The sequence below is a fragment of the Zeugodacus cucurbitae genome, chromosome X, assembly GCF_028554725.1.
Source record: "Zeugodacus cucurbitae isolate PBARC_wt_2022May chromosome X, idZeuCucr1.2, whole genome shotgun sequence".
NCBI lineage: Eukaryota > Metazoa > Arthropoda > Insecta > Diptera > Tephritidae > Zeugodacus > Zeugodacus cucurbitae.
This window is the reverse complement of record NC_071672.1, coordinates 28,714,695-28,730,849: the sequence shown is the minus strand read 5'-3', so window position 1 is coordinate 28,730,849 and position 16,155 is coordinate 28,714,695. Positions and strand designations below refer to the sequence as shown.

The window sequence follows — 16,155 nt, the reverse complement described above, 5'->3', positions numbered from 1 at the left end:
AAGTTTTTTTGTAGTTTTGAATTTGATTCGCTGGGCATGATTGTCCTCTGTATAAGAACCTAAATTTAAATTAGTATGCGTTCTATAACAATGCGCTTGTTATTTGACTCATAATAACTAGATACTGACATTATGCGGTACCAGTTGATGTTGGTGTAAACAACATTTTACTTCAAGTTAATGATAGCTGTTTTTATTTCAATTGTGTAATTGCAACAGAGGATTTCGGTTGCACACAAACGACGTTAGCACGCAGCCTCAGTGTGCGACAATTATCGAAGTGAAGTCGACCTCTTACACTTGAGCGCCCTTTCGCGTAAGGCACAGCAAGGCAAGGCATAGCATATTCTAACAATTCATTTGATTGTTGCTTTTGAACCATTGTACGATGATGGCATTCAGTTGTGTTGTTGAAAACAAATAGTCACATTCTACTGATGGGCTTTTCTTACCACTTTGCTCCTCATCTATGACAATCAACTCACTTCATCAGCGTCATATATAATTTCGATGACACTACGGCTATACGGCGTCAAGCTTCGATGCACAATAAAAATATATTACAGTGCTAGTTTCACTTTCGGCGAAAGAGTATCAGCGTTTGCCGAACGCATTTCGCCTAGATTTGTTGTGGTACACGCATCTCATCATCAAAGTGGTTAACCTGCTACACTGGCGTTTTTCTTAAGCAGTAAAACTAGTGCTATGCTGCTATGATGACGCGGCTACTTGCAACGTTGGAGGTGAGCGCTGCCGGTTTTTTAATACAAATGCGTTGTGTACGCTGTTTAAAAAAGTAAACAACAAGCCTAATTAGTTTAAATCATTGATATGGCATAGTTGTGTTTTGAAAAATCAAATATACTGTTATCAACTAGTATGTACACATATAAATCAAATAAAAAACAAATACGAAATGCATAGTGTAAAAACATGCTAAAATATTAGAAAACTGCTGCTAATGAGGTGTGCAAAATAATCAAAAAAATATTAAAGAAAATTATTTAAAAAAATTTTTTAAGGAAATTAATAAATAAAAATATTAAAATAAAATTATTAAAAAAATAATAAACAATAAAATTATTAAACAAAAGTGGCTGTATTTGCAAAAAATTTATGCAAATGAAATAAACCCAATGCTGTGCATTTTATAAAACTTAATCATAAATTGTACGCAGTGCTTGTAGACTGATATAATGCTATTTCGTGTGTGTTTTCAAATATTAAATGCAATTCTCAGAGATTAAACAAAAACAAAAAAGGACGCAATATTGCAATAATTTGCAACATAAAAATTAAAAGTTATTTAGTTAGCCGCAATAACTGTAACGCACATAACTTTAACTTTGAAGAAAAAAATTTAACTGAAAACTGAAACCAAAAAGGTGTTGAAAATGTTTGAACTGTTTCGAAAATATTTTCAAAATCTTGAAAATAGTGGAAAATGTATTACAAAACTGCAAACTACACGACGTTCATATTAAAAAGTGCAGTTAAGTAATTGCAACGAAATGGGCCAAGCAACGTTTATGTCAAACAATATGTAAATATGCTAATATGTATGTATACAAATAATTCTTTTAATGAAAACACATGCTCTATGCAAAATAACCAGTATATATGCCTTTCTAACAATTTAAGTGTGTATATTTGTCTGCCATTCATATAATGTTTAAATGTACTTATGCAGGCACATAGATTTACGTAAATTGTTTGGAGTGTTTACGTTAACGTGGCGCTGTCATTGGCTGTGCTTAGTTGCTGTAATTTACGGGAATGATCTACATACCATTGATTGGTTGAAATATGTTCAATATCGGTTAACAAATGCTCGAAAGAAACACGAGTGTTCCTTGTAAGGTTCCATAAATATGTGTATTTTTAACAACGAATTTAAATAATAGCATAAAGATTTCAAGAAAAAAAAACGCTTTTAAAAAGTCGTTTACATTAATTTGAAATTAAAAATTTTTTAGTAACGCATAGTTTAAAAATATTATAAAACTCTAAATTAATTAACTAAATTTATTTAATAATCGAGTATTTGTTACGTTGCAATAAATATATTTTTACAGCGAATTTAAATAATAGCAATTAAGCATATACATTTCAAGACAAAATGCTTTTAAACAAGTTTGCTACAAAAATAATTTTTTAATAGCGCTTAGTTTAAATTTTTAAGTTTAAATTTTCAGAAAATTCAAAATGAATGGGAAATATTTATTATCATTCGAAAGCACATTCTTTGGCATTTTTTAAGGCTATCTCTTTCAACTGTTGGCCGCGACTACGTCTCTGTTGGCCCATCCGTTGAGTAAAATTTTCGATAACTCGTTCGAGCATCTCGACTGGGGACTGGCGTATGACACGCATGTTGTTTTGCTCCAAGGCCTGAATCGAAGCGCGATTGGCTGCATAGACCTTAGACTTTACATATCCGCACAGGAAAAAGTCTAACGGTGTGATATCACACGATCTTGGTGGCCAATCGACCGACAACTATCTACTCACCGAAGTGTTCTCTCAATAAATCCATTGATTAATGCGTTGGGTGGTTATTGGCGACGGTTTGTTGTAACCAAATATAACCGAGATCACGAGCTTCAATTTCAGGCACTAAATAGTCGGTCATCATGGCGCGATGACAGTCGTCATTGATGGTTACGTACTCACCGGCATCATTTTTGAATAAATATGGAGCGCTGATTCCACCAAACCACAAACCGCACCACACCGTTGTTTTTCCTTTATGAAATGACAGCTCTTGAGGTCTCTTCAGGTTGCTCTTCGTTGCAAATGCGGCAATTTTGCTTGTTTATAACCCATTGAGCTAGAAATGAGCCTCATCGCTGAACAAAATTTGCCTCTAAAACGTCGGACTTTCATGGAACGTTTCCGAGTCCGAGTTCCTGCGAACGGCGCCGCATCGACTTTCCACGGTCTTCGTGTACACTCTCTGCTACGGCTATCACATTCCTTCACGGCATGCTGGACGTGGTCTATTCGATCGAATATTATCCCATAATGAATGCTGTGCCTCAAGATGGGTGTTGGTGTTACGAATAGTACGCTCAGTAGGCCGATTTTGTTAACCATAAGTTGAGCGACACAGTCTTTACATAACGTTAATTTTCGTAAGAAAGTTGTAAACATTATTCAGGCGTAAGTCTTTCCATAACGAAATGCCAAACAATACTGAACAAAAATAGCATGACAGCTTGACAAGGCTTGCGCGTGATCTGTCAATAAAAGCCTATTGAAAAAAGTACCTTTACCTGGATCACACTTTATTATCCGGCCATAAATTAAGTATCTAAATTAACTAATTATAAACACTTATGAAATAATGCATAGATCTCCAAGGCCTTTTATTACAGCAGGAAGGAGATTAATTTACAAGCACAAAAAATTTTGGAGCGCGCCCGGTGTAGACCCGAATGCAGTGGTGCTGTAGTGGGTAAAGCTTTTAGTTTTTTGCACAATATGTTGCGCACGAAATCATCGATAAGGTGCCGGATTAAGCCAGCATCGCCTCGCCTGTAGCAAATGCTGTCAAGAGGCGCTTGATATGCTATAAGCAAAGCTTGATTCTCAAGTTAAGGTTATTAATTAATTTTTTTTTTTGGACTTAATGTGGCTGTATTTACTAATAAAATTTTCAATAACCACTTTTTAAGCATACTATAGATTCAGCAAACTGCGATGATTAGGAGGTTCTTGGCGCATTGTGTTTCTAAGGAATTATTTAATAAAAGTTTATGAAATTGCAGTTCCAGTTTCTTGCTGTCAATAAGAGTAGCCACAAATGTTTTCAGCAGTACGTGGCCTAGGCTGTTCTCCAGATCATGTTCGTAAGCACTGACCATACTTGAGGGCGTTTTCCAAAATCTCTTCTGTTTTAGGGAATTTTAGCTGTCGAAATATGCCAAAAGCACCAGCAATTTTATGAAATGCTTCCAGCAAACAGTACGTTATCATTAATGAGAATAACAAGCTGTATTTCAAAGCGTTGTACAGGTGTTTCCGGGTTCTCAAAAATGTCGTCGAGTGCAGTAGAACCTCTGAAATGGTTGTACTTTGTCTTAATGGCTAAAAATGTGGATCGCAGTGCTTGAACGTAATCATGTAAAGGTTAATAAAGGGCGTATCATGTATTAAGATCTTGATCAGAAGACTTGAGCGAATTCGCTTGGAAACGTGCTAGAATTCTGTTCCTTGTAATGTAATTAGTCCCGTTTCTAACTTATTCGTCTTTGAAACTAGTACGTATCCTTTCTTACGGCGCTCTACTTTTTGAACCACGTTATTAGCATGCCTTCCAAAACTTGCTTAATAGTGATAAAACCATTTTAAAGCCCTTTCGTAGCATCAGAGCGGGTTGGCCACCAATGTCCGTTAACATTTTCAAAATCGAAATTTTTGAAGTAGAATCTTTCCATGCGTTCATAAGAAGGCCCTATTGATAGGTAGAAGCCTAGAAGAAGAAAGAAGAAATGTATAGAGGCTTTTAACGAAATCGAAGAAAAGAAACTTTTTCTGTACATCAGTCTGCAGCGCAGGGAATACATATTTTTTGTGTACTTATTTATTGCCTTGATTCGTGTTGTAGGACGCTGTATTTTCCAATAATGTGGCTGGCATTATCGTAGCTTTGTCCACGTCAATCTTTGATATCAACGCCACGCTCACTTAAGAAATCTTGTAAACTTTCAGCGATTTATTCAGCAGTATAACTTTCCCTGTACAAGAACTCAACGAATGTTTCCACCGGTCCAGTTGATAGAACGTAGCGCACTAACAGAGTCAGTTGGTCTACATGCGGCATATCTGGACGCAAGACCAAGTTCTGCTATAAAACTTTATTACTGCAATGATTCGTTGCAAGAGTAGCGTCATTTTTTTACGATCGACCAGGTGTTGGACCGGTTCCCGTAGCATTTGCTACTCTTACTACGTGTCTAAACCGGCACTGTATCGATAGACATATGGATAATGTGTAAGAGCCCATAAGCCTAACTTCTGATACGCGATTACTTGAATCACAATAGAGGTTTTTTAATAAAACTTCGTGGCAGTTTCCTTCTTACACTGCAGTGGTTGGATTTGCAACTCATAAAAATCTAGTTTTGTTATAAATTCAGCTACTTGTCGATTATTAAATTTAAGTTACCGGTAATTTTTTTGGAATCACAAAGGAGCTCAATAGTCTAAGTGTGTTAACTTTGGGAACAGCCATCGAACCTAACCGAACCGAACATAACGTTTAACACGCCCAACCCTGGGAAGTACTTAAAATGACGAAACCCTCTAACGGAGATCAACGCACCAGAGTTGCACGTCAGTCCGTTTACAAAATTTTGGTTCTATCGTACCTATGTAAAAATCAAAGAAAAGTCACAGCAGTTTATGATTCGATGGCTATTTTAATATTTTTAATATGTAAAACAAAATGAGATCGATCTTGAGTAATATATTTCAATTTGATAGAGATAACGAAACATCGAGAATTCCGGTTGCCTGTCTGTCCGTCCCTCTGTCCAAGTAAGCAATAATTTCAGAAAAAATTGTGGTATCCCAATAAAACTTGGTGAAATTAAATAGTATAATCTAACACAAAACTTAAATCAGTGAATCACAGTTGAGGAGGTGACCTGTAAGTCGCTAGGTAGAAGTGCAGATTTATTTTTGTTTTGGGCTCAATTAGCACTAGCTGTGCCATTTTGAAGCACTAATCGCAGACCTTTATAATACTGATATCACGTTTCATCTTTTCGTTCAAACCATTTTGTGCTTTCGATGAAGCTATTAATATTCTTGTAGGGTTCTCCAAATGGCCAGTGGGTGTATGTCTGAAAATACTTTTCCTGGACCTATTTAGCTACTAGCTGGAGTTTGTCTTCCAGTGAGTTCAATGCCTTTTTGCAATTTTGGACTATGCTGGAATTAAGAAAAAAGCCAGCAGAGCCGCCCTCAGTTATACAACAGAGCTTCACAGGTCCACTCTATGACCAGTACTTCCGCTTCGAAGTTGCTATCCGAGTTCGGTAGACGTATAGGGGGGGATGATATGACCTGTAGTTAAACAAATGTGATGTTGTGGGTGTGAACCGACACATTTAATTTGTTAAGTATACATTTCTTAAAAATTGTAAACTTAGTGAAAACATTTCCTTCAAGTGTGGAAATAGGAGAGCTCTATAGACTTGAATACGATCCTGTGAAAAATTGTACTACAAACTTTTACGTGAAATGTGGCATCTATGAGTTTATGAGTTTATTTTAGAAATCGGAGATAACTTTCTAAGCCCCGGATACCTCATAGCGTGTGCGTGGCTGTGTAATATGCGGTAATGAAGTGGGCTCAGAAGATTTTTTCATTTAGTATATAACTGGCATGTATGAACGCATGTAGCATAAAAATATTGTTTTTTACAATTTTAGTTTGAAGAAAACAAACAATAACAAACACAATAAATACATACATATATAATTATAACTCCATTTCCAGGACAACAATTGTGGTTTTGTTCCGAATACAGGAATTTGCTTCGTCGATTTTATTTTTATTCTGCTGAACCCGTCTCTTGCCGGTTTGTCACAAACTGTTGAACTACCTTCCGTAACAAGTTTTATATCTCTCTCCCCACTGCTTATGTGTGACAGCGATATTTTTGAATGGACATATCTTCGCTCCCATTAAGAAAGTTTTTCCACATTTCTTTGTCGCTGAACTACATTGTGCATTGAGGAAGGAGACTCAGTTATATCTGAAGACTATTATTATTAGCTCATAGTATTCTGTAGCTTCAAATGTATGTTTTGGTTTTACAGACTCTCTTAATTCTGTCTCTTTGTACACTTTTCCTGTTTTAAAAATACTTCACCCCTTAATGATGCTTGCTCTCATCATGCAAAATAGTCAACCGAATGTGTAGAGTATGAATTTCGTGCTGTAGTTTAAAAAACAATAGATTTTATCACGGAACGCATGTAGGTCGTCCCACCTCTTTATCATGTTAATAATGTGTTCTGGTCCGTTTTTACAAATAATGTAAGCTAGATGTACTAATAATATAATGTTAGCACAAGTTAGCCAACATGAAACGATTTGCCAAATTTCGTACAAATAACTTTGATCAGTACTCAGAATTGTCGTGTTCATATAATTCAAAATAGTCTCAATCAAGTTGAAATCAATCAAAGTAAATATTCACAGTATTGTAACATCTTACCATTATGCTCTGAATAGGTGCCAGAAGTAAAGTTAGGCGCGAAGAGATCTTACCGATAGGCACTGAATAAGTGACAGAAGAGAAGCGAAGAAGTGTTACAGTGACAGTTCATTAGCATACACCAAACAAATAAACCGCTGCAGTGGTAGGTAGGTAGGTACGATATGGCCCAATTAGCACTAGATAAGGCGGCGGGCCGATGGATTACCGGCCGAGCTATTCAAATACGGCGGCGAAGAGCTGATAAGGTGCTTGCATCAGCTTCCTTGCAAAATATGGTCGGAAGAAAACATGCCTGACGATTGGAATCTCAGTGTACTCTGCCCAATACACAAAAAGGGAGACCACACAATTTGCGCCAATTACTGCAACCAAATACAAAATGTATTAATCTGCCAGACAATTTATGATCTATTATTCTAAACAAAAATTAATTAATTGAGATGCAAATACAAAATAACTACTTGGGTCATAACTGATTTAGTAATCCCGATACTTTTCAGGAAAAGATTTTAATGTTGACAACATTAACTTCAAGAAACAGCTATAAAATTGTGTCTATATTTTTAAATAATTAGTTACTCCCTAAATTATGTCACTTTATCACATAGTTCACCAGAATAGAATTTATTATAAATATACCTTATCCACAGCAATGCGCGGCCCGGCCACCAGTCTATATATTTAAAAATTACATGTCACGTTGTTTGTCCGGGTTTGGCGCCTAAAGTACTGAACCGATTTTAATGAAATTTTGCACACTCCTGCAGTTTGATCCAACTTAAAAGATAGGATAGTTTATATTTCATTTTAGTCGTAATGTCTATCCGTATATCTATTTTGCCATTCGGTCAAGCGATAATTTGAATTGAAATCATGATATCTTAATAAAGCTTCATGAGCTTCGTTACAATTAGCAATATGAGATTGTATTGTAGATAGGTAAAACCCGACAAATGAAAATGGTATAAAGTCCATTGAAAGTTGGAAACCCTAATATTAGGTTAGAAGCACCGAGGTCCTCATGTTCGATATATGGGGCCTTAAAAACCTATGATCCGATTTCGGCGATTTTAAGAAAGGGGCTGACACACTATAAATGCAGTATTTATGCAAAGTTCTGTTCCAATAAATTCACTAGCGCTTACTTTACATATTGTAAAGTAAACTATTCAGGTCGGCTTAAAAGTTCTGGTATTTGGACGTAAGGAAACTATGTTTTTTGACCCATAAGTGGGCGGAGCCACACCCACTTAAAATTTTGTATACCAATTTGGGTGGAGCCCTTCTGGACCTTCTTTATAATGAAATTTAAGGTTTCTGGTGTTTTCCCTTACTGAATGAAAGTATTTTTAGTCGTTTTCAACATAACCTTTGTATGGGAGGTGGGCGTGGTTATAATCCGATATTCTCCATTTTTGGACTATATAAGGAAATGCCTGAACGACTCCTGAGAATTTCGTTGATATAGTTTTAGTAGTTTACGAGATATGTACAATAAACTTAGTAGGGGGCGTGGCCATGCCCACTTTCCCAAAAAAATTACAGCGAAATATGCCACTTCCTAGAACAATCCTTTGTACCAAATTTTATTACCATAGCTTTATTTACGGCTTAGTCATGGCACTTTATGTGTTTTCGTTTTTCGCCATTTTGTGGGCGTGGCAGTGGTCCGATTTTGCTCATCTTCGAAAGCAACCTTCCTATGGTGCCAAGAAACAAGTGTTCCAAGTTTCTTCAAGATATCTTAATTTTTACTCAAGTTACAGCTTGCACAGACGGACGGACGGACAGACAGACATTCGCATTTGAACTACACTCTTCACCCTGATCACTTTGGTATATATAACCCTATATCTGACTCGTTTAGTTTTGGGTGTTACAAACAACCGTTATGTGAATAAAACTATAATACTATCTTTAGCAACTTTGTTGCGAGAGTATAAAAAAGACTTTTGCAAAAGAGATTCACAGCACGGAAGGACATTAGAATTTACACATTTTTGGTAAGTGGACGTGGTCACAGCTCTACATCCGTCTGCCCGGTAAAACAATTGGTCAAGCGATAATTTGATGTGGATATCCTAATATAACCTAGATCACACTTAAACCTTGATACTACTCGTATGAGAAGGTTAGTATTGGTTAATTGTTTGATAAATTGGCGAGAAAAAACCATAGACTGAGTTTTGGTGTATTTATCGCAAACCACTAAAGCTGACGGAAAACTTGGAAAGTATTAGTCTTCTTAAGTTTGTAGAGAAAGGCTTCACAAAAAATAGACAATGGGCATAACACGGAGCACTACAAATAAATGTAGCCTATGTTACTCAGGCTGAATGTAGATTTCTAATTGTGAAATAATTTATGAAATCGGCACAGTAGCTTTCGAGTTTACTCAATACAAACATGCATACAAATCTTTCCTCTTTATAATAGTAGTATAGATGACCGACTGAACAGAATCGGAGGGAGTGTACTGTTTGCTGTCCATTATTTAATTTCATCTGAAGAAGTAGATGTTCCCAATTCGGACTTAATGCATACTCATCATCATTTGCATTAATTTGGTTATGTTTAATTAATGATATGTATGCAAATATATCTCATTCCATGAGTGTTCTTTCAATTTGCCGTATGTCTCATAGCTGAAAACAACATCCCTTAACCACTTTATAGAAGAACTGAATTGGTTCCAAATTAATTTATCAAACCAAAACAAATTCATTTCATTCCCAGCGATTTCGGAATTTTCTTAAATTTAAATATTAACAAGTAAGGAAGGGCTAAGTTCGGGTGTAACCGAACATTTTATACTCTCGCAATTTATTTATTTAACTTTATTTATATTATATAATACACAATTTGACCCACATATTCATCATATATATTGTATAAAGTCCATTGAAAGTTGGAAACCATAATATTAGGTTAGAAGCACCGAGGTCCTCGTGTTCGATATATGGGGCCGTAAAAACCTATGGTCCGATTTCGGCGATTTCTAGAATGGGCTGCCACACTATAACCATATTATTTGTGTAAAGTTCTGCACCGATATCTTCACTAGCGCTTATTTTATACATTGTAATGTAAACGATTCAGATTGTCTTCAAAGTTCTGGTATATAGGAAGTAGGCGTGGTTGTGAAGCGATTTGGCCTATTTCCACAACATATCATTGGGATGGAAGTAAACTGTTACAAACCAAGTTTCATTGAAATCGGTCGAGTAGTTCCTGAGATATGGTTTTTGACCCATAAGTGGGCGACGACAAGCCCATTTTCCATTTTGTAAAAAAATCTGAGTACAGCTTCTATCTGCTATTTCTTATGTGAAATTTAGTGTTTCTGACGTTTTTCGTTAGTGAGTTAACCCACTTTTAGTAATTTTTAACATAACCTTTGTATGGGAGGTGGGCGTGGTTATTATCCGATTTCTTTCATTTTTGGAATGTATTAAGAATAGAATGTATTTTTGGAATGTATTAAAAAAACGACTGCAGAAAGTTTGGTTTATATAGCTCTATTGGTTTCCGAGATATGTACAAAAAACCTATTTGGGGGCGGGGCCATGCCCACTTCCTCAAAAAAATTACATCCACATAGCCTCCTTCATAGTGCGATCCTTCATACCAAATTTTATTTCCATAGCTTTATTTATGGCTTAGTTATGGCACTTCATGTGTTTTCGGTTTTCGCCATTTTGTGGGCGTGGCCCGATTTTGCTCATTTTCGAAAGCAACCTTCCTATGATGCCAAGAAATAAGTGTGCCAAGTTTCATTAAGATATCTTAATTTTTACTCAAGTTACAGCTTGCACAGACGGACGGACAGACAGGCATTCGGATTTAAACTCCACTCTTCACCCTGATCACTTTGGTATATATAACCCTATATCTAACTCGTTTAGTTTTGGGTGTTACAAACAACCGTTATGTGAACAAAACTATAATACTCTCTACAACTTTGTTGCGAGAGTATAACTAGTCCGATCCTCCAGTTCGGCCAGCAAATAAAAGGAAACTACTCTCGAAATATAGCCATCCTACTTGTTGAAAATCATCCTACTTCTAACTCTTGTACTAGGCGAATGCTATGTTCTTCCGCTGGAAAACTATTTGGTAACGGTTCCACTCTCCATTATGTCACATATTGGTGCCATTTACACATTGTATATGAAACCATGTCCTCTCTTACCTCTTGGTTTAGAAAATACATGGTAGTGTGATGGGATTCTAGTCACGGTGGAATCAGATTTGTTCTCCTAAGGACCTGACCTTTATACTGAAAATCAATATATTCGGTATATGCTGGTTAAGAGAGGTTATGAATAAACGAAATCATCTATTTTTGTGAAATTGTGAATGTAACATATCCACACTTCTTCACCATATATCAAAACCGACGTGAAAACAAATTTAACAAGTAAGAATAGATCGAAACTTTTTCATGTATGGGTGAAACTTTAAATTTAAAAATGTTGTAAAGGTTATTAGTATTAATATTAGTTATTCGAAGAAGTGCAGAATGGATTACAGCACTTTTCGTTTAATTGACCCTATGGTTAATTGGTTTTCCCGTTTAATAGAACGGTGTTATCGGGCAAAAAATATAGCATATGAAAGCACATGTAAATTTTCTCGGATAATTGGACTCGGTTAATTGATTTTCCCGCTTAGTTGGTTCATAATATATGTCATCAAAAATCATTTTCCTTTTAAATTTCCTCGATTAATTGCTCCAAATAATATTGTTGAAAAAACTAATCTTCTAATCAACACTATAATTTTTTAATAATAAATGTGAATAACAAATATATATACATATGTACATAAATATATTAATTTAGTACATAAATCTGTTATTGCATTTTTTCCTATAATGGTAAAAAATATTCAAATATTTGAAAAACTTTAAGTGCACATATGTATGTATGCAGTTTCCTTTAAGGGGTTAGGTGGGTTTAAGAGGTTGAAAACATAAGTATATTTACAATTTCTTTTTGATGTATACAATCATATATTTCATTCAGCATATTAAAGATACATATTTCAGCAGTATTTTGTGAAATTTATATATACAAATTCCGAAAGCTTAACCGTTGGTACCTCATCTTTCATAAAGTGTCCAAAAAACGGTTCTTGCCGTGGACATCATAACTCATTATTGGTTCATCCAAATCAAGAAACCAAAAATATTTATTGTTAATGAACGAGGAAAAAGAAAAGATTAAAATTGAATTTTTTTGTGGTCAAATTTTCGCCATATACTGACTCAATGAAATAGTTGTAATAAAGATGAAATTTTTCAACAAAATCGCTTCATAACTTTTCCAGAAATCGTGTCCACTGACTTCAAAATTTAGCTACGTGTTTGGTGGATTTGGCAGAGATTGTTTTGAGCTAGCCCCTACGGCCAAACTTAATTCGAATTTATGCATATATATTTATATATTTATAGAAACTCGGTAATTCGCCTCAAGAGAAACTTTTAAAACTCGACTGTCCCAGTTTTTTGCAAATAACAACGAGGGTTTCTATAAGAATGACATGAAAAAATCTTCAAAATCGCAACAAGTTGTTGGACAAAACTGGGCATATATCAAATAATTCGGAACAACCTAATAGAAATAAAAAAAATAATGATTTGTTTAGTCAAATATGAATCAAACCTTGTTTTATAAGGTGAACAGACGAATTAATATATTAAGCATTAAAAATCAAGAAAGTAAAAAGACTGATTTAAGTGACATTTGGAATAAATAATTAATTAAGATATGGACGATGCCGACGCTGAAATTTTTGGCGATACCAAAACCGATAACCAGATTTTACCAATTATTTGATCAGAGACACACTATCATAAAAAATGACTAAAGTTCAATAGAACATCTGAGGGATTTACCGATATTTTCAGTAAAAATTAGCCAAAAGCACTGATTATGTCCCTCTCTAACATGATCCTATGTTCTGACTTTCATAGTTATAACTTTAATTCTTGTTTAGTTATAGTAGCCCTCCCCTAAGTGCTAAGGCACATGTGTACCAAGTTTCTAAAGTCATCATTATCGTCCTATTCTTTAATAGCTGAAAGAACTCTACACTAACAACGGGTTTTAGTAAGAGTAGCATACTGATGTTATATACACAGACATGATATGCCACTGAATCTTAAAAAATGTTAAACGATATGATTTTCAGGTAGATCTGTAGACCCTTCTACATATATACATATGTTATAAAAAACTTTAGTTTGGAACATGTTAATTGGTTGTAGAAGCTAAAAATGCTCTTGGCTTTATTAAAACTTGATTTGTTGCTGTCACACACCGATATCTGAATCGCAATCTAACCGTTTATGAGATAAGTACTTACACGCCTTCTTCCATGTCCATTTAAAATTTTGTATACCATTTTGAGTGCAGCTCTTCTGTACCATCTTTACAATGAAATTTAAGGTTTCTTGTGGTTTTCCTTACTGAATTAAAGCATGTTTTCAACATAACCTTTGTATGTGAGGTGGGCGTGGTTATAATCCGATTTCCTAGATTTATTGACAGTATAAGGTAGTACCTAAAAGAAAGGACTCTAAAAAGTTTCCTTGACATAGCTTTAGTAGTTTACGAGATATTTAAAAAAACCTTATTAGGGGGCGGGGCTACGCCCACTTCCCCAAAAAAAAACATACAAATATACCCCTTCATTGTGCGATCCATGATACCATTTCTTTGAATAGCTTAATTTATGGCTTAGTTATAGCTCTTTATACGTTTTCGGTAATTGTCATTTAGTAGGAGTGGCAGTGGTCCGATTACGCCCATCTTCGAACTTAATCTTCCTATAGTGCCAAGAAATACGACTTCCAAGTTTCATCAAGATATCTAATTTTTTGCTCAAGTTACAGCTTGCACGGACGGACGGGCAGACGAGCAGATATATTGATATATATAACCCTATATCTAAAAAACTACAGCGGAACTTCTACTACAAAAACTTCGAGAATTTTCATTAAAGCAAAAATTTTTTCGAAAAGCAGTAAAATATATATTTATACCCAGTTTTATTTATTTAATCCGCAAAAAGTTTCATACGTTAAAACATGTATTTTAAATTTTGTTTGTTGCAGTTTGCAATTGTTTGGCTCTTGACGCTTGTATTCCATACCTTTGTTACATGATTTATGCAATTCATAAGTGTAATATCATATTTTTTGTTCGCAATAAGATCCATAAGATATAGAGGGACTCTTCTAAAATTCCACCTCGATAGAAAATTTTTAAATTTTGTATTATGCCCTGACCAAAAAGTTCGATTTATGGAAGGAAATTTGTATGAAAGTTGCCTTCTATTGCCACTTCAAAAGTTCGAGTTATGGAGAACTTCGAGTTAGGGAAGGATATTTTTATGAAATTTGGCTTCTAAACGCTGTTGCCAATTCAAGTGTTCGAGTTATGGAGATCTTCGCGTAATGGAAGTTCCACTGTATAATACTCTCTTTAGTAACTTTGTAGCGAGAGTATAAAAATCCAACGGATTTCGTTATATAATCTTGTAATGATTCGAAGGAATACTCAAAACTATTTTTTTTACAAAATGGTGGTATTCAAAAAATTGATTTTCTGAGAATTCTATGTAGATTTAACTTTAGTTTAAATTTGGGAGCATTTTTGGTAACATGAATGTGATTATAGTGTTCTAAAGGAAAATGGTGGGATATTGATGTTGCCCAAAACCTTAAATAAGATGCAGAATGCGGAAATGATGAATTTCTAACTACGAGACCGAATAGAACGAAATTTTGTTAGTTAGCAACCCCTTGACCCAGTGTGATATGAGCGTCATCAGATTAAAACTACGTCCAGCTAAAATAGAACGTTATTTAAATACGAACTGCAGTATGCGCAAAATCATTATCAGGTGCATCACAATGCATCAATTATATCGACAAGAGTTTGCAAATGGCTGTTCACACTAGTGCAACGGATCAAATGTCAAGAACGCAACCAGAAACTCCAAAAGTGTTACTTTGTTTTTGAGTGCAGCATAAATGGTTCACAATTTTTACAAACTCGAATGGTCGGCAGCGTTTGTTCTTTGACCGATTAAGTGTTGTAAGTGTGTGCTGCGTTAATACTTTTGGCCAAATTTGACAACAGTTTATATAACGGTTCCTGATGGTTTTGACGAATCGTTGCACTTTCTAAATCCAAAAATACCGTTCAAAAATTTTCTGCAGTGAAGTGTTTATCGCAGAGACTGAAGATTTACCAATATGATGACCATAAGCGGCTCGAGCGCTAATACAACAACAAAAAATTCCTCATTGGTAGCTGTTGACAAATAAACGATTCTAAAATACGCTTTTCTAAAAGAGAAAAATTTTGGGAATAATTATTTCTACTTTACTACATATAGATACTACATCAAGTCTCGAAAAGCTAGGAACAAATTAAATACCCATTACTTAGTGGAAGGGGTAACTTCACCAATGAAGCAGGGCAAAAACCACCCAAAATACACTGTAATGCAATCAGTAAGGTTCAATCAGACTTCTATTGATGATGTCCACTTTTACGATCCAACCCTGGCCCGTTTCAATAAATATTACCATGTTTCAAGCCTGCTAAACTCATTCAGCAGAAATGAAACTCTTCTGTATATCGGTGTTCGAAAGTTCGTATGCATTAAGTTCAGTGTGATCCAGTACCTTCTATGCTTATCTCATGTGCATAACTGTTACTCATAGATCTTTTAAGATTATCACTAACAAAACTAGTCTCGGCATTGCACTAGATTCGAGCTGTACTTTTAGTTGGTGAAGTATTAGTTTGATTAATGCATATTATAAAGCATGTGAAAGCGATGAATGTCACAAATAGAAACCAAGAGTCTCTGGATTGTTTCTCTCACCCAGTACCTTAACAAC

The 16,155-nt window shown here is 35.1% G+C and overlaps 1 protein-coding gene across 6 annotated transcripts in view; it reads left to right on the top strand.

The window, feature by feature from the left end:
* The first annotated feature begins 230 nt into the window (after positions 1–230).
* The window catches only part of LOC105219745 (uncharacterized), a 34,478-nt gene continuing 18,553 nt past the window's right edge, over positions 231–16,155 (top strand). For 2 of the 6 annotated variants that reach the window (XM_011196049.3, XM_054235357.1), the window contains exon 1: positions 231–743. The gene's annotated coding sequence lies outside the window, so the exon portion shown is untranslated. Of the gene's footprint in view, positions 1,560–1,973; positions 15,341–16,155 lie in introns of those variants that run through there. The other 4 variants (XM_011196048.3, XM_054235356.1, XM_011196050.3 and 1 more) reach the window with 3 other exon arrangements.